General features: G+C 48.5%; 1 protein-coding gene across 7 annotated transcripts in view; it reads left to right on the top strand.

The window, feature by feature from the left end:
- The window catches only part of GNG7 (G protein subunit gamma 7), a 209,797-nt gene that overhangs the window by 106,601 nt on the left and 80,205 nt on the right, over nucleotides 1-22,991 (top strand). The window contains exon 3 of one of the 7 annotated variants that reach the window (XM_065535411.1): nucleotides 5,817-5,911. The exons of 5 other annotated variants lie outside the window; for them this stretch is intronic. The gene's annotated coding sequence lies outside the window, so the exon portion shown is untranslated. Of the gene's footprint in view, nucleotides 1-5,816; nucleotides 5,986-22,991 lie in introns of all 7 variants that reach the window. One more of the 7 variants, XM_065535412.1, reaches the window with a different exon arrangement.

Below are 22,991 nucleotides of genomic sequence, written 5' to 3'. Positions count from 1 at the left end.
GTACTCCCCACCTCAGGTGATCCACCCATCTCGGCCTCCCAAACTCCTGGGATTACAGGCGTGAGCCACTGCGCCCAGTTTCTAGTGCTTCTTCTCCAGATCCTAGCAGGCTTTCTTCCCCAGGGTGCCTCCAAAGTGCTGCTTCCAGATTCTGGAAAGATCATCTGGGATTCCACTGCTCTCCTCTCCTCTCTTCCCTTCTCATCTCCTCTCTTCCCCTCTCCTCCACTCCCCTCCCCTGTCCTTTTCTTCTTTTTGAGACAGAGTCTTACTCTGTGGCCTAGGCTGGGGTGCAGTGATGAAATCATAACTCACTGGAACTTCAGCCTCCTTAAGTGAGCCTCCTGCTACAGCCTCCCGAGTAGCGGGGACTACAGGCTCACACCACCACTCCTGGCTAATTTTTAAAATTTTTTTTGTAGAGACAGGGTCTCGCCATGTTGCTCGGGCTGGTCTCGAACTCCTGGGCTCAAGGGATCCTCCTGCCCCGGCCTCCCAACATGTTTGGGATTACAGACGTGAGCCGCCAGGCCCGGCCTTCACTGCCTTTCTTTTCCTCAGTAAAAATCTGACATTGGGGGATTGCATTACTCGGTTACCCTTTCTTCAGACACCTCTCTTTTCCTGCTGCCAAACGACGGAGACAGGGAGCCAAAATAGTGCCCAGTCCTTGTTCCCAGGAAGGCCGTTGTAGAGCAGGGGAGACGGACACATAGATTGCAAGCATGCGCATGTATCTGCAATAGGCATGAACCATGTGGCAGGACCGAGTCCCCATGGCTAGGGAAACACACTGCCTGGTAACTTGAGACCAGTCAGATAGTGAATTGAGGAGTTACCTACTCTGGGGTTTACCTACTTGTGCCCCATGGTTTTTAGGGACAACAGGCTTCCCAGCTGCACCCTGGGCCATCTGGATGGAACTCGAATGGATGAAAAGAACACAGCTTTGGAGTCAAGCAAACCTTCCCCTGTTCTATTGTTTAAATAAGGAATTATTTGTTTTTGGAGATGGTGGGGGGTTGTCTCCTTGTCACCCAGGCTGGAGTGCAGTGGCGCGATCCTAGCTCACTGTAGCCTCAAACTCCTGGGCTCAAGCGATCCTCCTGCCTCAGCCTCCCGAGTAGCTGGGACCACAGGCACGCACCACCAGACCTGGTTTATGTTTCGCTTTTTTATTCTCCTTCAGCCGTGCTTTTCAGCTCTGAGGACTTGGGCAGGTTTATTACCATCTTGGATCTCATTTTCTCTTCTCTAAAGTGGAGGGAATACATTGTAGTGGGGTTCTCAAAGTGTGGTTCAGGGACATCCAGGGGTTGGTCTCTGAGACCCTTTTGGCGGGGGACCACCGGGTCAATACTGCTAAGATAGCAGCCGGGTGCGGTAGCACACATCTGTAATCCCAGCACTTTGAGAGGTCAAGGCGGGCGGATCACCTGAGCTCAGGAGTTCGGGACCAGCCTGGCCAACATGGGGAAACCCCGTCTCTACTAAAAATTAAAAAAAAAAAAAAAAAAAAAAAAAAAAAAAAAAATTAGCCAGGTGTGGTGGCACGTGCCTGTAATCCCAGCTACTCAGGAGGTTGAGGCAGGAGAATCACTTGAACCCGGGAGGCAGAGCTTGCAGTGAGCCGAGATCGCGCCACTGCACTCCAGCCTGGGTGACAGAGCGAGACTCCGTCTCAAAAAAAAAAAAAAGAATGCCAAGATACTGTAGGTCTTCTTCCTCTCAGTCTCTCCCACACAGATGGCGGAGTTTTCAGAGGTTGCATGACGTTTGATATCACAGTAGATTGAATGCAGCGGCTTATATGAGAATCCAGCTGTCTTCTATTAAGCCAGACATGAAAGAAATTTGCAAAAATGCAAAACAATGCCACTATTCCCCCTCAATGTTTTTTTTTTAAAAAATAGTTACTTTTCACTTAAACATGTCGTCCTCCTAGCATAAAATATATGGTTTAAAAAATATTTAATGGGATTATGTTAACCTTTAACAGGAGTATAGCTAAAATCTACATAAACACAACTGTCTAAGGGACTTAATAATTTTTTACCACCATGTTTATGTATATATTTTTGGCATATTTATGTATATTTATTTTGTATGACAGCTTTATTAAGATTTTTACATGCCATTTAGAATTCACTTATTTAAGTGCACAATTCAGTGGTTTTTAGAATATCCAGAGTTGTGTAACCATTACCACAATCTAATTTTTTTTTTTTTTTTGAGACGGAGTCTTGCTCTGTCTTCCAGGCTGGAGTACAGTGGTGCGATCTCGGCTCACTGCAACCTCCGCCTCCAGGTCTCAAGCGATTCTCCTGCCTCAGCCCCCTGAGTAGCTGGGATCACAGGCCGCACCACCACACCCGGCTAATTTTTGTATTTTTAGTAGAGACAGGGTTTCACCGTGTTGCCCAGGCTGGTCTCGAACTCCTGACCTCAGGTGATCCACCTGCCTCGGCCTCCCAAAGTGCTTGGATTACAGGCCCGCCTAACCCCCGGTTTTCATGCACCGTCTTTGATGTTGCCTTTAGGCTGTGTCTGAACTCTGATGTCACAAACCACAGCTGGGCTGCCACGATAACTTGACAGCTTCATGAAATACCCAAACTCCCCCAGCTCCTGTGACATCAGGCAGGAAGAGTGACGCGGCTGCACGGCAGGGCTGCCCCAGGGCCCCCCGGGTCCGCACCTCCACCTCGTGGAAACCCACCCAGGTGGGCGGAGCTTCCTCCCTCCGAAGTCCTGGAAATGCTCTTCCCCACCGGCTGGGTTTATTTGGATTCATCCAGCCTCGGCTGGGAGGAGGGAGGGGTGGGCCCTCGTAGTATTTATTCTGCTGGAATGGAAACCTCAGAGCTTTGAGATGTTCAAGCAGACAGACGTTCACCGAGTCAGCGAGGGGAAGTGCGGTGCTCTCGGAGGTCAGCCCGGGACAGCAAAGCAGGCAGGCCGGGGCTGTGATCAGCTCACAAAGCACCACGTGGTGTCTGCAGCCAGCGACCAACATTACATCCCCCCTTCGGCCCCCACCCCGGGCGTCCCTCCCGCAAGCAAATAGCAGAGCCTGGTGACACTGGCTTTTTCCAGCGGAGCGTGGGGCACCCGCTTCCCCTCCTGCCCGCCTCTCTCCCTCTTCATCATCGGCCCTCGGTAGAACTGTGTGCTAGAAACTTCACTTTCCGTTTTTGGAGATGCTTCTAGAAACTAGCCTTCTTTCCAGCTTGAGGTGAGCTGGAAGTTAGATCAGTTTCCATTTCTTTCACCTGAAAACGTGATTACAGCAGTCGGTGTTTCGTAAGCTCTCGTTTTCCGTGACCCCCTTATTTTTAGACATCCTTTACCTAATTAATGGCTCCGTAGAAAGGATAACGGTGGCAAGAGATTTTTAGATGCATCCGATGTCTGATTCTTTTGACCAAAGATGTCCAAGTAGCATTATTATTTTTATTGTTATTATTGAGACGGAGTTTTGCTCTTGTCGCCCAGGCTGGAGTGCAATGGCGTGATCTCGGCTCACTGCAACCTCCACCTCCCGGGTTCCAGTGATTCACCTGCCTCAGCGTCCCGAGTAGCTGGGACTACAGGTGCACACCACCATGCCTGGATAATTTTTAAATTTTTATTCTTTCTAGAGATTGGGTCTTGCTATGTTGTCCAGGCTGATCTTGCACTCCTGGCCTCAAGTGATCTTCCCACCTCTGCCTCTGAAAGTGCTGGGATTACAGGTGTGAGCCACCGAGCCCGGCCTATACCCGTGAAATTTCAATATCTTGGATATACTGTGTATCTGTTTATGTTCTGTTTTCTGGGCTTAATGCATAAAAAAGTAAAATTTGTTTTCACTTCCCCAAGAATTGATTTTCGCCCCGTTGAGAATGTGTTTGTAAAGAAGTCTCGTACCACAGGAGTGAGAATGGAGAAATCTCATTACAAATCTCATTCCCCAGAATTAACCACTGTTAACAGTGTGGGGTGGGTGGGAACCGACCATCAGTGCAGAATGTGAAAGGAGAACAACTGGGGTGGATATTTGCCCACTTCTTTTTTTTTTTTTTTTTTTTTTGAGACAGGGTCTCCCTTTGTCAACCAGGCTGGAGTGCAGGGGCATAATCATGGCTCACTACAGCCTCAACCTCCTGGACTCAAGCCATCCTCCCACCTCAACCTCCTGCGTAGCTGGGACTACAGGTGGATACCACCACACTTGCCTAATTTTTGTTTAATTTTAGTAGAGATGGGGTCTCACTATGTTACCCAGGCTGGTCTGAAACTCCTGGGCTCAAGTGATTCTCCTGCCTCAGCCTTTCAAAGTGCTGGGATTGCAGGTGTGAGCCCTGCACTGGGCCTGCCCACTATTTTTTTATTTTTTGAGACAGACTCTCACTCTGTCGCCCAGGCTGGAGTGCAGTGGCGTGATCTCAGCTCACTGCAACCTCTGCCTCCTGAGTTCAAGCGATTCTTCTGCCTCAGCCTCCTGAGTAGCTGGGATTACAGGCATGCACCACCGCACCCGGCTAATTTTTGTATTTTTAGTAGAGATGGAGTTTCTCCATGTTGGTCAAGTTCATCTCAAACTCCTGGTCAGGCTGGTCTCAAACTCCTGAACTCAGGTGATCCGCCCGCCTCGGCCTCCCAAAGTGCTGGGATTACAGACAGGAGCCACTGCGCCCGGCCGCTCACTAGTTTTGATTGTGAGTTCTTGAGCAAGTTCCTTGGTTTTCGTAAGCGTTGCTTCCTGCTTTGTAGTGGAGTAACAACCATGTACTGTAGAGTCGCGCGAGCACGGGATCCGGTCGTTGATGGACAGAACCGCGTGGAGGGCCTGAGATGACTAAGTACTACACAGGTGCTGCTTAGACAGTTGTCATGGTCATTCCCGTCTAACCACTGAAACTTTCTTTCTAGACATTTCCTGTGCATGCACACTCACATAGATACGTACAGCAATATGGAGCGCTTTGTAAATTAAGGGTCCTGAGCTGCTTTTTACCTTTTTACATTTAATTTTTTTTTTTTTTTTTTTTTTGAGACAGAGTCTCGCTCTGTCGCCCAGGCTAGAGTGCAGTGGTGCAATCTCGGCTCACTGCAACCTCCGCCTCCCGGGTTCACGCCATTCTCCTCCTTCAGTCTCTTGAATAGCTGGGATTACAGGCGCCCACCACCATGCCTGGCTAATTTTTTGTATTTTTACTAGAGATGGAATTTTGCTTTGTTGCCCAGGCTGGTCTCAAACTCCTGAGCTCAGGCAATCCACCCGCCTCGGCCTTCCAAACTGCTAGGATTACCACACTCGGGCCTTAAATTTAATTTCTTTTCAGCTGGGCACAGTGGCTCACACCTGTAATCCCAGCACTTTGGGAAGCCGAGGTGTGTGGATCAATCACCTGAGGTCAGGAGTTCGAGACCAGCCTGACCAACGTGGTGAAACCCCGTCTCTACTAAAAATACAAAAATTAGCCAGGTGTGGTGATGAACGCCTGTAATCCCAGCTACTCAGGAGGCTGAGGCAGTAGAATCGCTTGAACCCGGGTGGCAGAGCTTACAGTGAGCCGAGATCATACCACTGCACTCCAGCCTGGGTGACAGAGCGAGACTCTGTCTCAAAAAAAAAAAAAATTAATTTTTTTTGAGACAGCATCTTCCTGTCGCCCAGGCTAGAGTGCAGTGGTGCCATCGTGGTTCACTGCAACCTTGATCACCTGGGCCCAAGCGATCCTCACGCCTCATCCTCTCAAATAACTGGGACTACAGGCACGTGCCACCATGCCCAGCTAATTTTTTTGTTTTTTTGGTTTTTTTTTTTGTAGAGATGAGGTCTTGGTATGTCGCCCAGGCTGGTCTCAAACTCCTGTCCTGAAGCAATCAGCTCGCCTCAACCTCCCAAAGGGCTGGGATTACAAACGTGAGCCACCACGCCAGGTCGTAAAAGGACATTTGTGAGATAGTCACAGACAACGGGTCACAGCCTGGTTATTGGTAACAGGAAATTATTGGTGATAATCATGTAGCAACACATTGTTAATTTGATTGGATGGTTCTGTGTTGGGAAATGAGAAGGCTCCCATGATTAGAGAACGTTCTGAAGGGTCTACAGGGAAAGTCATATGATGTCTTGAATTTGTGTGAAATACCCGTGCAAAGCTGGAGAGAGGAAGTGAGAACAGAAGAAGGGCAGAATGTTAATTCCTGTTGCAGGAGGCGTTGGCGCTCAGAGAGACCTCATCCTGGTATGGGTACTTCAGGCTGTGTTTGAAATTTTCCACTATATGTAATTTTTTAAGTTGTAGTCCCTCCCTCCCTCCCTCCCTCCCTTCCTTCCTTCTTTCTTTCTTTCTTTTTTTTTTTTTTTTTTTTTTTTTTTTGAGACGGAGTCTCGCTCTGTCGCCCAGGCTGGAGTGCAGTGGCTGGATCTCAGCTCACTGCAAGCTCCACCTCCCAGGTTCACGCCATTCTCCTGCCTCAGCCTCCCGAGTAGCTGGGACTACAGGCGCTGCCACCTCGCCCGGCTAGTTTTTTGTATTTTTTAGTAGAGACGGGATTTCACCACTTTGGTCAGGCTGGTCTCGAACTCCTGACCTCAGGTGATTGATCCACACACCTCAGCCTCCCAAAGTGCTGGGATTACAGGTGTGAGCCACTGCGCCCATCTCGATCTTCTGACCTCGTGATCCGCCCATCTCGGCCTCCCAAAGTACTGGGATTACAGGCTCGAGCCACCACGCCCGGCGTCTTTTTTTTTTTTTTTTTTTTTTTTGAGAGGGAGTCTCATTCTGTCGTCTAGGCTGGAGTGCAATGGTGCGATCTGGGCTCACTGCAACCTCTGCCTCCCAGGTTCAAGCGATTCTCCTGTCTCAGCCTCCCTAGTAGCTGGGACTATAGGCGCCTACCACCACACTCACCTAAGTTTTTTGTATTTTAAGTAGAGATGGGGTTTCTCCAAGTTGGCCAGGCTGGTCCTGAACTCCTGACCTCAGGTGATCTGCCTGTCTTGGCCTCCCAAAGTGCTGGGATTACAGGCGTGAGCCACTGTGCCCGGCCTTAATTTGCAGTTTCTGTAAACAACTTGCGTAATACAAAAGCAGAGAAATAAACTGTCCTCGCCTTCAGATGCACCACATGTTTGTTTTAAAGTATAGTATTTAGTCCAGATTTGAGAAGTTTGGGGTGAATAAGGTAAGAAACTTTTTTGTTTTTGTTTTTATTTTGCATCAAATCTTTCTGTCTGCCTTTCAGCTTGCTTCAGAAAACTTAAAACATCACAGTAGTAATCAAAACATACATAACATTGAAACAGAAGGAAATGGCATGGACCACAGAACTCCAAGGATTGTTTACAGAAAAAAAAAAAAGAAAGAAAAAGAAAGTGCTACCCCAGGAAAAGTACTCGCAATGCTATTTTTTTTTTTTTTTTTCAGATGGAGTCTTGCTCTGTCCCCCAGGCTGGAGTGCGGTGGCGTGATCTCGGCTCACTGCAACCTCCGTCTCCCAGGTTCAAGCGATTCTCCTGCCTCAGCACCCCTAGTAGCTGGGATTACAGGCAGCTGCCACCACGCCCGGCTAATTTTTGTATTTTTAGTGGAGACGGGGTTTCGCCATGTTGGCCAGGCTGGTCTCGAACTTCTGACCTCGGGTGATCCGCCCGCCTCAGCCTCCCAAAGTGCTGGGATGACAGGAGTGAGCCGCTGTGCCTGGTCCTACTCTCAATGCTTTTGAAATCCTTAGAGCAGCTTGAAGGCTTCTAAATACATAGAACGAATATTTTAAAAAACAGAAAGAAATTGAGTCAATACTATTTCTTTTCAGTTTGAAAATATAAAGCACAAAATAAAGACAACCATTGCAAGTTAAAAAAAAAAAAAAAGGAATTTTCCACTATAAATTTTTAAGAGAGGCAGAGATTAAGAAGAAAATCAGGCCGTTCGTGACCAAGACCAGAAGCCTCTATCCTCAACATGGGTGGCCACGGGCTTCTTCTCTCCACCCAGGGCTCTGTCCTCTTTGAAGTTTTTAGTCTGTGCTGGATTTTCTTACTTTTTTGTGACCTCAGCTGTGGGTTAGAAAGGGTATTCATTTTCTTTTTTCTTTTTTTTTCCTTCCTTCCTTCCTTCTTTCCTTCCTTCTTTCCTTTTTTCTGTCTCCCTTCCTTCTTTCCTTCCTTCCTTCCTTCCTCCCTCCCTCCCTCCCTCCCTCTCTCTTCTTTCTTTCTTTGTTTCTTTCGTTCTTTTCTTTCTTTCTTTCTTTCTTTCTTTCTTTCTTTCTTTCTTTCTTTCTTTCTTTCTTTCTTTCTCTTTCTTTCTTTATGTTTTTCTTTCTTTCCCTCCTTCCTTCCTTCCTCTTTCTTTCTTCCTCCATCCCTCTCTTTTTCTTCCTTCCTTTTTCCTTCCTTCCTTCCTTCCCCTCCCCTCCCCTCTCCTCCCCTTTACTCCCCTCCCCTCCCCGCCCTTCCCGTCCCCTCTCCTTGTTACTCTGTCACCCAGGCTGGAGTGAAGTGATGTGATCATAGCTCACTGCAGCCTTGATCTCTGGGCTCAAGCAATCCTTCTGCTTCAGCCTCCTCAGTAGCTGGGACTATGGGCACATAGTAGCACACCTGGATACTTTTTAAAAAATTTTTGTAGAGATGGGATCTTGCTTTGTTGCCCAGGCTGGTCATGAACTCCTGGGCTCAAGCGATCTTCCTGCCTCAGTCTCCCAAAATGCTGGGATTACAGGCGTGAGCCACTGCTCCTGGCCTTTGTTCATTTCTTTCATCCAGTCTTGCCTGGGTTTTATAGGAGGACAGATTTGAAGTGATGTTTTCTGCCGCATTGCTAGAAATCGAAATGGTCTGATAGAAGGAGCATTTTTTTTTTAATGTAGCAACTCTACTTTTCAGCCTTTTAAAAATGTTAAGAGTTGTTTTTGATTGCCATTTTTTGTCAGTGTGGTTAGTCAGCTTCATTCTTGTTAGCGCATTCTTGTGTATGCCAGAGTGACTTGAAGAACACACTACTAATCTTTATAGTTTTTTTTTTACGTCCAAATAATGTTGCAGCAGAAACATCATGGTATACATAGCTTTTGACCTTGTCTAAATATCTCAGGAGGTAAATTCCTAGAAGCAGAAATGCAGCGTTAGAAGATACTGGCATTTACAATTCTGTTAATCATTGACAAATAATCTTCCACAAAGTTTATAGCAACTTGAACTCCTGTCAACAGTGAGTGAAAATGCCAGTTCCCCCACAACCTTGCCATAATGATTATCAACTAAAATTAAAAGTTTTGCCAGCCAGTTATGTGAAATTAGTGTCTCTTTGATGTTATAATATTCAATTATTTGGCCATCAGTGAAATCAGTCACCTATTCCTTTCTTTCCTGATTGTTAATATCTTTGCACCAAGTACCCCTGTATATCTTCTATTTGGCTATTGAGTTTTTTCTTATTGATTTGTAGGTGCTCTTTACATATGACAAGCACTGACACTTTGTTACACATGCTACAGATGACTATTTTCTTATTGATTTGTAGGTGCTCTTTACATATGACAAGCACTAGCACTTTGTTACATATGCTACATATTACTATTTTCTTCTAGTTTGTTATGTGCCTTTTTTTATTGACTTTGTGGCTCTCCTGCATCCTAACACACCCAGTGTAGAAGAGAGTTTCCTTTGGGCTAGAGCCTTGGGATAGACTTTCCCCCAACATTGGTTCTTTGGTTGAACAGCCTCAACAGGGAGTTTAGAAACAGACAAACTCAAGGCCACACACTCAGTCCCCTATAATCTCTCCCTTTAAAAAAAAATAACCTTTTATTTTCAAATTACAAAAACAATGACATACTAGAAAATCTTTAAAATACCAGCCATTTTAAAGAAAGGGACGGAAATAATCCTGCATGCGTTGTTGCCATCTTACAAGAGAGGAAACAGAGAGGAGGCGGAGTAGTATGTTGGCAAATAGTATTGGCAAGTGGGAGTATGCCTTACAAATCTCATAAGAAACAGCAAGGAGGGATGATTATTCCTCCACATCATCGGTTCACACAGCCTTCCAGTGTGGAATGGCTTGTTTGCAAGCCAAACCTTCTGCGTGAGAGGTTCTTCTTGTTCTGCGTGAGGTGCTGAGTTGCTAGGTTACTGAGAGCATCAGGAATCCAAGGAACAACATACTTATATCATGCTCAACTTTGAAAAACAAAATGGATATTAACATTTAAAAATGAGAAAGAATAATATTTATTGCACCAGGATTTGCAAGTCTTGAACTCTAGTTGCAATTCGACCATTTCTAATTTGTATATATGTGGGTGGGTGGATGGATGGATGGATGGATGGATGAGTAAATGGATGGTTGGATGGATGGATGAATGGATGGATAAATGGATGGATGGGTGGGTGGGTGGATGGATGGATGGGTGAATGGATGAGTGGGTGGATGGATGGATAATTGGTTGGTTGGGCAGATGGATGGATGGTTGGTTGGGTGGATGGATAGATGGTTGATTGGGTGGGTGGATGGATGGGTGAATGGATGAATGAGTGGATGGATGGATGGATGGATGAATGGATGGGTGGATGGACAGATGGGTGGATGTATGGATGGATGAGTGAATGGATGGATGGATGGATGGATGGATGGATGGATGGATGGATGGATGGATGGATGGATGCATGGATGGATGGATGAGTGAATGGATGGGTGGATGGATGAATGAGCAGATGGATGGATGGATGGATGGATAGATGGACAGACGAGTGGATGTATGGATGGATGAGTGAATGGATAGGTGGATGGATAAATAGATATAGAGACATAGATATACATGACAGCTTTATCAAGATAGAATTCACACAATTCTACCATTTCTAAGCCTCAGTTTTATCTATAAAATATGGAAAATTGTTATGTGCCTGATAGAGAAAAAAGGAAGACTGACCCATTTTCTTTACCTGTTCTATTTTTTTCCTTACCTCTTACAATTTTTTTATTTTTTTGAGATGGAGTCTCGCTCTGTCGCCCAGGCTGGAGTGCAGTGGCGCGATCTCCACTCACTGCAAGCTCCTCCTCCCGGGTTCACGTCATTCTCCTGCCTCAGCCTCCCGTGTAGCTGGGACTACAGGCGCCCACCACTGCACCCGGCTAATTTTTGTATTTTTAGTAGAGACGGGGTTTCGCCGTGTTAGCCAGGATGGTCTCAATCTCCTGACCCCGTGATCAGCCCATCTCGGCCTCCCAAAGTGCTGGGATTACAGGCGTGAGCCACCGCACCCGGCCGTAATTTTGTTTTTTAATGGTACTTTTAAAACCGGTTCATTCGAAAAACCCACCTGGATAAAAGGCCCAACCTGTTGATAATGTTGTTACCTATAGTTTATTTCCTAACAGCTTTATTGAGATAAAATTATATGCTATAAAGGCCTGGCACGGTGGCTCACACACCTCTAATCCCTTTGGGAGGCTGAGGCAGGTGGATCACTTGAGGTCAGGAGTTTGAGACCAGCCTGGCCAACATGGTGAAACCCTGTCTCTACTACATATACAAAAAGTAGCCAAGTGTGGTGGTGCACATCTGTAATTCAAGCTACTCAGGAGGCCGAGGCGGGAGAATCGCTTGAACCCGGGAGGTGGAGGTTGCAGTGAGCCAAGATCGTGTCGCCGTACTCCAGGCTGGGCGACAGAGTGAGACTGGCCTGTCCTGAACATTTCGTGTCAATGGGATTACACACTGTGTGGCGTTTTGTCTGGCTTCTCTCGCTGAGTATGATTTTTGGGAGTTCATCATGTTGTAGTGTGTATGCAGTGAGGTTTTAAATGCTCCTAGACTTAGTACAGCCCCCTACGTGCAGGGCCTAAAGGAGCTAAACCAAGGCATTATTTCCTTACTGCTCCCATCATCTGACATGGGAGGAGGGGATTAGAGTCAAATAGCGGAGGTGGGAACCACACAGGAAGATCCAGAGACACATAGAAGACTCCAAGATCTACAAGAAATAAGACCTGGGAGGTCAGGCACGTGGCTCATGCCTGTGATCCCAGCACTTAGGGAAGCCGAGGCGGGCAGATCACTTGAGGTCAGGAGTTCAAGACCAGCCTGTTCAACATAGTGAAACACTGTCTCTGCTAAAAAAAAGAAAAGAAAAAATGCTGGGCGTGGTGTTGTGCACCTGTAATCCCAGCTACTCAGGAGGCTGAGGCAGGAGAATTGCTTAAACCCAGGAGGTGGAGGTTGCAGTGAGCTGAGATCACACCCCTGCACTCCAGCCTGGGCCACAGAGGGAGAGTCCATCTTAGAAGAAAGCAAAGAGACAGCTGGGCGTGGTAGCTCATGGCTGGAATCCCAGCACCTTGAGAGGCCGAGGTGGGCGGATCACCTGAGGTCAGGAGTTCGAGACCAGCCTGACCAATATGGAGAAACCCCATCTCTACTAAAAATACAAAATTAGCCAGGTGTGGTGGCTCATGCCTGTAATCCCAGCTACTCGGGAGGCTGAGGCAGGAGAATTGCTTGAACCTGGAAGCGGGAGGTTGTGGTGAGCCGAGGTCGCGCCACTGCACTCCAGCCTGGGCCACAGAGGGAGACTCAAGACCCGGGAGTCAACTAGCACCAGGGCCAGCAAGGGACGGCTGATGTTATCCCTGAGCACCTGGGAAGACAGGTGCCACCACCAAGACAAAGCAAGGGAGTCGGGGAGGAAAGGAAGCCGGTTTCCCCAGAAAGATGGCCACCTGACGGGGTCTGCGGTGTGATCAGCAAGCCCGGGTTTGCTGGGTCCGAGGACTTGGAGCCCTCCCACCAGGGCAACCCCAGGCAACCCAGGTCAGGTTGGTCACCCTGAGTCTGGAGTTCCCACGGAGCGGGCCAAGGTTAGATGCGTCAGCAGGGGGTTTGAAATGAAGGTCAGAGGAGGATGGCTAAGAAATACGGCCCCTGACTGACGGGAGAAAGTTCCGCGGGGCCGGCGTCCAGCTGCCGCCGCCCTGGGCTCCTGCTTTTTTCCCAGCCTGGGGAACAGGCCCTTTGACCGCCCTGCCCGGCCCTGTGCGATTCACCAGCTGTTGACTTTTAAAAGAAAAACAAACCTCATGACGTGCGTTAAGGTCTGTTTATTACCTGTCGCTTTGCAGAGAACCGCGTCGTGATGGTTTATCTCAGTGTGACTTTTTAATCCGATGACTTTCAGATTGTCCCCAGGGAGCTGATTAGGATGTAAAGGCCGGTTGCAATTCAGCCGGACTCTCCGAGTGCACAAACAACATTGTCACCAGTCCCCGGCCACCCTCTCACGCCCCCACCAAGCTTAGGAAAATAGTCTGTGCTCAAGAGACTTGCTGGGTTTCTAAGCAGCCTGTGAAGTGCCGTATTTCTGCTGCACAAATTGTACCCAGGGACCTTTTACACCAGAGCAGGCTGTTTGCAAATAGAGAGATGGTTTTTCTTCTCTTGCTCCAATCTGGATGCTTTTTCTTTCCTTTTCATGACCAGTTGCACTGGCTTGAATTTGCAGTAATGATACTGAATAGAAAGAGTGAGCGTGGCCACCCTTGTCTTGTTCCTCTTTTCTCTTCCTTTCTTCCTTTCTTCCTTCCTTCCTTTCTTTCTTTCTTTCTTTCTTTCTTTCTTTCTTTCTTTCTTTCTTTCTTTCTTTCTTTCTTTTCTTTCTCCTTCCTTCCTTCTTTCTTCTTTCTTTCTTTCTTTTCTTTCTTTCTCCTTCCTTCTTTCTTCTTTCTTTCTCCTTCCTTCTTTCTTCTTTCTTTCTTTTTCTCCTTCCTTCCTTCCTTCCTTCCTTCCTTCCTTCCTTCCTTCCTTCCTTCCTTTCTTTCTTTCTTTCTTTCTTTCTTTCTTTCTTTCTTTCTTTCTTTCTTTCTTTCTTTCTTTCTCTCTCTTTCTTTCTCTCTTTCTCTTTCTCCTTCCTTCCTTCCTTTCTTTTCTTTTCTTTCTTTTCTTGAGATGAGAGTCTTGCTGTGTCACCCAGGTTGGAGTGCAGTGGCGCGATCTCAGCTCACTGCAACCTCCGCCTCCTAGGTTCAAGTGATTCTCCTGCCTCAGCCTCCCGAGTAGCTGGAATTACAGGCGTGTGCCACCACGCCCGACTGATTTTTGTATATTTAGTAGAGATGGGATTTCACCACATTGGCCAGGCTGGTCTCGAACTCCTGACCTCAAGTGATCCATCCACCTCAACCTCCCAAAGTGCTGAGATGACAGGCTTGAGCCACTGCACCCAGCCTTAAATTTTTTTTTTTTTTTTTTTTTTTTTTTTTTTTTAACAGACAGGATCTCACTCTGTCACTCAGGCTGGAGTGCAGTGGCACGATCACAGCTCACTGCAGCCTCGAACTCCTAGGCCCAAGTGATCCTTCCACCTCAGCCTCCCAAGCAGCTGGGACTATAGGCGTGTACCACTATGCCTGGCTAATTTTTTAACTTTTTGCAGAGATAGGATTTTGAACTCCTGGACTCAAGCAATCCTCCTGCCTTGGGCTCCCAAAGTGCTGGGATGACAGGCATGAGCCACCAAGCCTGGCCTTGACTTATTTTTAATTTTTTGAGACAGGATCTTGCTCTTTTGCCCAGACTGGACAACCGGAGTGCAGTGGTGTGATCATGGCTCACTACAACCTCAAACTCCCAGGCTCCAGCTATCCTCCTGCCTCAGCCTCCTGAGGAGCTGGGACTACAGGTGAGCACCACCATGCCCGGCTAATTTTTTTTTTTTTTTTTGTACAGATGGAGGCTCACCATCTTGCCCCGGCTGATCTTGAACTCCTGGGCTTAAGCCATCCTCCCTCCTTGGCCTCCCAAAGCACTGGGATTACAGGCGTGAGCCATGGCTCCCTGCTTTGTTCTTGGCTTAGGGGAAAAGCACTCAGTTTCTCACCAATGAGTATCGTGGTAGCTGTGGGTGTTTTGTGCATGCCTCTAATTGGGTAGAGGGAATATTCTTGTGTTCCGAATTTGTTGAGTGTTTTTGTCATGAAGGGTGTTGAATTTTGTCTGCATCTGTTAAGATGATCATGTGGGCTGAGCGTGGTGGCTCCCATCTGTAATCCCAACTCCTTGTCTCCACAAAAAAATACAAAACACAAAAATTAGCCGGATGTGGTGGCACGTGCCTGTAGTCCCAGCTACTCAGGAGGCTGAAGCAGGAGGATCAATTGAGCCCACGAGGTTAAGGCTGCAGTGAGCTATGATCGCACCGCTGCACTCTAGCCTGGGCAACAGAGTGAGACCCTGTCTTCAAAAAAAAAAAAAAAAAAAAAGGAAAAAAATGAGTTTCTGGGTTAACTATATGCCAACTCACTTCGCCAACCTCTATACTGTCTAAACATCCTTCTCCATGTTCTAGAGCCACTTCTAAAGCCACTTCTTGGTCCTCTCCAGGCTAAGTCAAGACTTTCTGTATTTTCCCTTTAAATGGTTTCTGATTCCTCTACCTGGAGGAATTCAAATCCTCCAGCCAGGGCTGGGCGTGGGGGCTCACGCCTGTAATCCCAGCACTTTGGGAGGCCGAGGCGGGAGGACCGCTTGAGCCCTAGAGTTCAAGCCTGGGCCACATGGAGAGACCCCATCTCTACTAAAAATACAAAAATTAGCCAGGCGCGGTGATGCGCACCTGTCGTCCCAGCTCCTCGGGAGGCTGAGATGGGAGGAGGCTTGAGCCTGGGAGGTCAAGGCTGCAGTGAACCAAGATCGCACCACTGCACTCCAGCTTGGGTGACAGAGTGAGACACCATCTCCAAAAACAAACAAAAAACAAAACAAACCTTCCTCAACATCTAAGCACCTCTGAATTCTCTGGGAAGAAAAGCGCTCACCCCAGAGAGGAACTAGCCGGACCCTGGTCAGATCGTCCCTGCTCTCTGGTGCTTTACTGACTAATCATCTTGTATCTGTCTGAGCCCAGAGCCAGGCATCAGCCCTCACTCCCTCCCTCCTTCTGCCCAGGGGTCACCAGCCTCCCGCAGCCTCAGCTCCTGCTGTGTCTAACCCTGGCAGCGACCCTATTCACGGGGCGTGGTGAGGGTAACAGTCACCTAGCAGTGGTTCTCAGCCAGGTGATCCTGCCCCAGGGGACGCTGGGCAATGTCTGGGGACATTTGTGGTTGTCACGACTGAGGGGTGCCCCTGGCGTGGAGTGGGTGGAGGCCAGGGACACTGCTCAGCACCCTGCAGTGCCCACGGCAGCCCCACCCCAGAGGACGATCCAGCGTCAGTGTCCAGAGTGCAGAGGGAGAGGCCTGTGTTCATTAAGGGAAAAATATTGAATCTGCTCCCTGCTCACACTCGACAACAGAATAAGCTCCCGATGGGGCAGAGCGTGTAAACCAGGGGGACCCCCAGCTCCTGGGATTCTCCTCCTCTCTCCCTCCCCACTCAGGGTGTGGATTGCCATGTGTGCAGCTTCCTGGGACCTCAGTGGAGCAGAGGATCATGGGATGCAGAGTCTCTCGGGGATCCGAGGAATCCCCTAACCCAGGGAGTCTCACCGGGGGATAGATTCTGTCCTCAGGGGTACGCTGGGCGACGTCTGGGACATCTGTGGTTGTCATGACTGGGGGTGCCCCCGGCGTGGAGAGGGTGGAGACCAGGATTGCTGTTCAGCACCCAGCAGTGCCCAGGACGGCCCCACCCGGGAGAAAGATTGGCCCCGGCGTCCACAGGGCCTGGGAGAAGCCTCTACTGAGAAAGCGTCCGTGGGTTGCGTGGCCGGTCACAGAGGCTACTCCGTGTGTTTAGCATCCCAGGGTCATGAACGTTAATCAGATGCCCACCCAGAGCTCCTGGAGGCTGAGACAGCGTCCGCCTCCCTTCCACGCTTCCACGGTCGGTGTGTTATTGCCTCGAGTTACAGCTTTTTGCGAACTGCGTGAGGCCCGGGTGACTCAGCAGCCCAGGCGTGCCTCCCATTTGCAGCCCGTTTGTGGCCGTTACAAGGTGACCGCCTGCGTACCGACCCCCACACTGTTGTCCTCACTGGCCGGAGCCTCTGCCATCCCAGGCGCTAGATCTCACAGCTCCCTTGGGTCCCCGGAACTTTCCCAGCCCCCTGCAGCTGCCTCTCAGCAGCTGTGATTCTCATCAGAAGACGTTGTGCCCGGGGAGCCCTCTGTCCTTCCGGCCAGGACCTGAGAGCGTGGGTGAGCTTCCCTGGCAGAGGAAGCAACGCAGGGCATGCAGGTGAGGTCGGAGGGGCAGGAGAGGCCCCTGGGTCTGCATCTGGGAATGGTTCTGTCCAGGCAGAGACCCTGGAGCCAAATGTTCAGGGAGGATCTGGTGATTCCGTGCAGGTCACATCCTCCTGGTATCTTCTTGCCGCCGCAACTCTCCGTGGGGAAACCTCCAACCCAGGGGTCCTCACCTGGGGCTGACCCTGGCCCCTGGGGGACACTGGGCGACATCTGGGGACATCTGTGGTTGTCACAACTTGGAGGGGGTACTCCTGTTATGAAGTCGAGGGAGGCCAGGGATGCTGCTCAGCACCCTGCAGTGCCCAGGACGGCCCCACCCCAGAGAACCATCAGGCCCTGGGTCCACACGGTCCGGGGGAAAAGCCAGGATTATGTCATGGACTTAGGGGGTTAGGCTTATGCATCAGAAAGATGGCAGCCATGTGGTGAGGAAGGGCCAGATCCAAAGCAGGAGAGCCCCTCCTGACACCTAAGGATGCCGGCAAGACACTGCCTGTCGGGGGTGAGAGTGGTAAAGAGAAGTAAATGACCGGCCGCCCTTGTGGAAGCCAGATTGGCAGAATTTCGTGACTGGGCGTCTGTGGACAGAGAGGAAGGGGCGAGGGAGGAAGCAGGAGGAAGCTTGCATTGGGATGTCTCGGAAAACTTAAATTCAGGAAAGTCCTAGGAAATACATGCTTGAAAATATCTGCATTTGTATGGAAGATATGTGTGGGAATATATGTGTGTACATGCATGTATACATAAAGGTGAGTGTGTGCATCTATAACTATTTCATCTGACATCCACCTTTCTAACTTATCTGTCTGTAGCCACCCATCCTCCATCCAGCCATCTATCCAGCATTCATCCAGCCATTCACCCAGGCATCCATCCATCCACCCATCCACCCACCCACCATCCATCCATCCATTCATTCAGCCATCCACCCAGGCATCCATCCACTTATCCATCCATCCATCCATCCATCCATCCATCCATCCATTCACCATCCATCCATGCATCTATGCATCCACCATTCATCCAGCCATCCATGCAATCATTCAACCACTCAGCCATCCACCATCCATACATTCACTCACCCATCAACCACCCATCCATCTATCCATCCATCGTCTATTTGTCCATTCACCCAACTATCTACCCAGACATTCATTTATCCATCCATCCATCTACCCATCCATCCATCCATCCACCTAACCACCAACCCACCTAGTCATCCATCCATCTATCCATCCATCCACCCACCTACCCATCCATCCACCCAACCACCAACCCACCTAGTCATCCATCCATCTATCCATCCATCCACCCACCTACCCATCCATCCACCCAACCACCAACCCACCTACCCATCCATCCATCTATCCATCCATCCAGTCAGCCAGTCAGCCAGCCATACATCCACTCATCCATCCTTCCACCCACCCATCCACCCATTCACCCATCCACCCACAGGCTCATCTACCCATCCATCCACCCACCCCCCCATCTACCCAGTCACACACCCACCCACCCATCCATCTGTCCACCAGCCCATCCACCTGTCCAGCCATCCTAAGAAGTTATTCTGTTTCTCTGGCTCCTCAGGGCTGAGACAGTTTCTCAGGCGTTCTTGTTTCTGATGCCTTGAACAGTCTTGAGGAGGTCTGGTCAGGTGTTTTGTAGGTTGTGCCTCGATTGGATTCGTCCAGTGTTTTTCTCATGGTCAGACTGGAGTGTTGAGTTTTGGGGAGAAAAACCTCAGATGCGAGGGCCTTCTCATCACATCCTATCAAGGGCACACGGTAGCCACATGACTTACTGCTGATGAGCTTGATCACCTGGCATGGTAGTGGATGCCAGGATTCTCCACTGTCATTATGATTTCAAAGTGACTTTTTTTTTTTTTTTTTTTTTGAGATGGAGTCTCGCTCTGTCACCCAGGCTGGAGGCTGGAGTGCAATGGCACGATCTCGGCTCACTGCAACCTCTGCCTCCCGGGCTCAAGTGATTCTCCTGCCTCAACCTCCTGAGTAGCTGGGACTACAGGCACCTGCCACCATGCCCGGCTAATTTTTGTATTTTTAGTAGAGTCGGGGTTTCGCCATATTGGCCAGGTTGGTCTCGAACTCCTGAGCTCACCCGCCTTGGCCTCCCCAAGTGCTGGGATTACAGGTGTGAGCCACCGCGCCCGGCCCAAGGTGACACTCTACTGGATCTACACACAATATTCACTCTGAGTTCCCATTGAGTGAGGGATGCCTGCGTGCGTGTGTGTGTACATTCTACCTCCTTTTTCACTTGAGCCCTTGGCTGTCAAATGTCAGGGCTGGAATTTGCACTCATTTCCAGAGTCCGTGAGTGTCCTTCCCTCCCTATCCTTCCCTTTCAGCCTCAGCTGAGCTCTTGGGGCACCGAGGTCACCAGCAGCTTGTCTGGCCCCACTGGCTCCCAGCTCCCCGAGCCAGACGTGCCATCCCAGGTTCCCCATTTGCAGCCCTCGCTTTGAATTTATGGGCCTGCTGAGCAGTATGGGAAACTCATCAGGGACTGTGAAAGTCACTCTGGAAGGTGGGAATGCCAGCAGCCGCCAGCCCCCAGCACCTGCACCAACAAGGGGTCTTGCCACACAGCTTGGGCTGGAGTGGGCAAAGCTGGAGGGTGGGGCAGTGGAAGGTGGGAGCTCTTAGTCCTCCCCGATCTCACCCCATCATGACAGCTGCAAGACTGTGCTGAGCTAGCCCTGGTTCCACAGTCTACAAAGGGGGTGAGAGGTCCGTTTTTCATCATCAAAACAGTACAACTTGACGTTTACAAAAGTAACACCGGCTTGTTGCTAAAAAAATTTTTCAGAAAACACACAGAGGTTTAAAGAAAAAGGGATACTGAAAAATCAATGAATTTTGGCTGGATGCAGTGGTTCACGCCTGTCGTCCCAGCACTTTGGGAGGCCAAAGCGGACAGATTACGAGGTCAGGAGTTCAAGACCAGCCTGGCCAACATGGTGAAACCCCGTCTCTACTAAAAATACAAAAAATAGCTGGGCGTGGTGGTGGGTGCCTGTAATCCCAGCTACTCAGGAGGCTGAGGCAGGAGAATCGCTTGACCCCGGGAGGCAGAGGTGGCAGTGAGCCGAGATCGCGCCATTACGCTCCAGTCTGGGCGACAGGGTAAGACTCTGTCTCAAAAAATAATAATAAAATGTTTTAAAAACTGAATTTTACACTTTATGAGGGTGAATTTTATGGTATATGAATGATGTCTCCATTTTGTTTTCAAAAGGAAAAGTTCCCCTGGTAATCCCAGTCTGGGGATGAAGACTATTAAAATCTCTTCCAGGCTGCCTGTTTCTAACGGGCTGTTTTCAATATCGTTTCGAACTTACTGAGAAGTTGCGAGAATAGATGCAGTCACTTCATATACTCTTTATACTCAAATATGCCAACTGTTTACACTTGCCCTATTTTTTATTTTATTGTTCTCTCACTCCATCGTTCACCGTGTGTGTGTATACACATTTATGTGTGTCTATGTATTTATGTATAAATTGCAGGTGGATATGTGTATATATATCTATATATACACAGAAAGATAGTTACTTATATGGCATATATACTAGATATATCATTATGCAGTTATATATACACAGAATTATATGCATGTAGTTATACATGTATGCATATTAATTTATTTCCAGTCATTTGAAATCAAGCTGGAGATATCATGCCCCGTTAACCCTAAAGATCTTGGTGGACATTTTCTAAGAACAAGGCCCTTCCCTCCCTCCCTTCCTTCCTTCTTTCCCCTTTCCTTCCTTCCCTCTGTCTCTTTCTTTATTTGAGGCAGGGTCTGCCCTGTCACCCAGGCTGGAGTGCAGTGGTGCAATCATGCCTCACTGCAGCCTCGACCTCCTGGGCTCAAGTGATCCTCCCTCCTCAGCCTCCCAAACAGCTGGGACACACCACCATGCCTGGCTAATTTTTTTTTTTTTTTTTTTTTTTTTTTTTTTTTTGTGTAGACAAGGTCTTGCCTGTCACCTAGGCTGGAGTGCAGTGGTGCAATCACAGCTTACTGCAGCCTCAAACTTCTGGTCTCTAGCAATCCTCCCACCTCAGCCTCCCAAGTAGCTGGAACTACAGTCACGTGCCACCGCTATTTTTTTTTATTTTTTTTTAATTCTTTGAGGAGATACGGTCTCCCTATGTTGCCCAGGCTGGTCTTGAGCTCCTGACCTTAAACCATCCTCCCACTTCAGCCTCCCAAAGTGGTAGGATTATAAGCATGAACCACTGGCACCCAGCCACGCTCACTCTGTGTCCTTCTGATACATTGCCATAGTTCTTTGAGTTTCCTTACTTTCTGGCACAAAAAGATGCTCCAGAGATATAATATTTTTTCTGCCCCAATCCTGGAGCCAACCTCTTCTCCAACCTGTCCTGATGACTTTTAGTTCTTCCAAACATGTACTGTTAAAAAATGTGCACTACACCCACACATGTATGGACTTTTCCGAATAATAATAGAATCATAGTGTTGATACTCTTCTTTAATTTGTTTTTTTTTTAATTTAGCAATATATTATGGGAATCTTTCCACATTTTCAAATACAGATTTGCAACATCCTTTTTAGTGAATGTTAAGTGTTTTATGGTTGTACCATAGATTACTGAACTAATCTCCTAAATTAAATAGGAGTACAGCACCGCCATCAGGGCTCACTGTAGCCCAGCCTGGAACTCCTGGGCTCAAGCAAGGCATCTAAGTTGTTTATTATTTGTTTTTCTTTATCCATAATAATGCTTCAGGAGAGTGCTTGTGTGTGCAGCTCTGCACAATCCTATGAGCATATCCTTAGGACAGTTTTCCAGAGGGAGACTTGCTTACAAGAACAGTTATTCCAATGTCCTCCACCCACTGTGTGCTAGTCCATGATTTATCACACCTTGACCATCCTGGATATTATCTATTTTTAAAAAATACTTACCAGTTGGACCAGGTGTAGTGGTTCATGCCTGTATTATCAGCACTTTCGGAGGCTGAGGCAGGAGGATTGCTTGAGCCCAGGAGTTTGAGACCAACCTGGGCAACATAGCAAGACCCCATCTCTACAAAAACATTTAACAATTTGGCTGGGCATGGTGGCTCACGCCTATAATTCCAGCACTTTGGGAGACCGAGGTGGGCAGATCACCTAAGGTCAAGAGATTGAGACCATCCTGGCCAACATGGTGAAACCCCATCTCTACTAAAAATACAAAAAATAGCTGGGTGTGGTGGCTCCCACCTGCAGTCCTAGCTACTCAGGAAGCTGAGGCAGGATAATCACTTGAACCTGGCAGGTGGAGGTTGCAGTGAGCCAAGATTACGTCACTGCACTCCAGCCTGGGTGACAGAGCCAGACTCTGTCTTAAAAAAAAAAAAAAAAAAAATGACCGGGCGCCGTGGCTCACACCTGTAATCCCAGCACTTTGGGAGGCTGAGACAGGCAGATCATGAGGTCAGGAGATCAAGACCATCCTGGCTAACACCGTGAAACCCCGTCTCTACTAAAAATACAAAAAATTAGCCAGGTGTGGTGGCGGGTGCCTGTAGTCCCAGCTACACGGGAGGCTGAGGCAGGAGAATGGCGTGAACCCAGGAGGCGGAGCTTGCAGTGAGCCGTGATTGCGCCACTGCACTCCAGCCTGGGCGGCAGAGTGAGACTCCGTCTCAAATAAATAAATAAATAAATAAATAAATAAATAAAATAAAATAAATTAACAATTAGCCAGCCATGGTGGCATGTACCTGTAGTCCCAGCTACTTGGAAGGTGGAGGTAGGGG

Source organism: Macaca fascicularis, chromosome 19 (assembly GCF_037993035.2).
Source record: "Macaca fascicularis isolate 582-1 chromosome 19, T2T-MFA8v1.1".
In the NCBI taxonomy this organism is placed as follows: Eukaryota; Metazoa; Chordata; class Mammalia; order Primates; family Cercopithecidae; genus Macaca; species Macaca fascicularis.
This window is presented reverse-complemented; position numbering and strand designations above follow the sequence as displayed.